Below are 1,662 nucleotides of genomic sequence, written 5' to 3'. Positions count from 1 at the left end.
AAATGGATTAAAGACTTAAACAGAAGACTTGATACTGTGAGACTACTTAAAAAAATATTAGGAAAACACTTTAGGACATCGGTCTGGGCAAGGACTGCTTTAGTAATATCACCTTACCCCTGGTCAGAATGGCCATTATTACAAAGTCAAAAAACAGTAGATGCTGGCACGGATGCAGAGAGAAAGGAACACTTATGCACTATTGGTGAGACTACAAATAAATACAACCCCTATGGAAAACAGTGGATATTTCTTTTAAAATATAAGGATTTACCATTCAATCTAGGAATCCCACTCCTGGGTATCTACACAATGGAAAATAATTTATTTTATTGAAAAGACACCTGAACTCATATTTTTATCCCAGCACAATTCACTTTTCCAAAGATGTGAAATCAACCTAACTGCCCATCAGTACAACTATGGATAAAGAAAATTTGGTATATAGAGCACTGCTGAGCTATAAAAAGGAATGAAGTAATGCATTTTATAGTTTGCATGGAACTGGAGACAATTATCATAAGTGAAGTACCTCAGCAATGGAAAAAGAAACACTACATGTAGTCTGTGGTAATTGGTAGCTAAAAGTTGTGCACATATGTGCACAAAGAAATGTAAAGGACATTGGAAACTAAGGACGGGGAATAAAAATGGGGTAAGTGGTAAAAACTTACCTAAAATTAACACTCTTGTGGTGATGGCCCCCCTAAAACCACCAAATTTAGCATTATATATTGTAAGGTATCAATGTAACACAGTGGTTCTTAACCTGTGGGTCATGACCCCTTTGTAAAAATGAAAATATATCCTGCATATCAGATATTTACATTATGATTCATAACAGTAGCAAAATTACAGTTATGGAGTAGCAAGAAAAATAATTTTATGGTTGGGGGTCACCACAACATGAGGAAATGTATTAAAGGGTCGCAACATTAGAAGGCATTAGGAAGGTTGAGAACCACTGATGTAAAAGAAAAAATTGGTATCCCTTAATATTTTGAAATACAAAAATAAATAAAACAAATTTGTCAATTATACCTCAAAACTGCAAAGTAAATTTAAAAATGAGAAAATTATGGCTGGGCATGGTGGCTCACACCTGTAATTCTAGCACTCTGGGAGACTGAGGCAGGTGGATTGCCCGAGCTCAGGAGTCTGAGGCTAGCCTGAGCTACAGCGAGACCCCGTCTGTGAAAATAACTGGACATTGTGGCAGAAGCATGTAGTCCCAGCTAAAGGAGATTTGAGCTGACATATGAAAAATGAAAATGAGTCAGTCATGTGAATAACATGAAGAAGGATTTTCTAGGAAGAGGAAGTAATTGCAAATACAGTGGCCTTTTTAAAAAGAAGTCTTCCTGGGGCAGTGCCTGTGACTCAAAGGAGTAGGGCACTGGCCCCATATGTTGGAGGTGGTGGGTTCAAACCAAGCCCTGTCCAAAAACTGCAAATAATAATAATAATAATAAGTCTTCCTAAATTTTATTGGCACTGAAATAGAACACTGGTTGAGCATAAACCTCTCCAAAGTATTTAAAAAATATCCCAAAATAGTCAAAAGAAACATGAATATAAAAATCTAATCTTTCTCTACAGCCTCCCTGGAGATGATTCAAGGATACAAACTATAATCTAGAATGAGAAATATGTTCGATGGAG

The sequence above is a fragment of the Otolemur garnettii genome, unplaced genomic scaffold, assembly GCF_000181295.1.
Source record: "Otolemur garnettii isolate 467f Iridium unplaced genomic scaffold, OtoGar3 scaffold00056, whole genome shotgun sequence".
Taxonomy (NCBI): domain Eukaryota; kingdom Metazoa; phylum Chordata; class Mammalia; order Primates; family Galagidae; genus Otolemur; species Otolemur garnettii.
The sequence above is the reverse complement of the archived record's forward strand: the minus strand, read 5'-3'. Positions refer to the sequence as shown.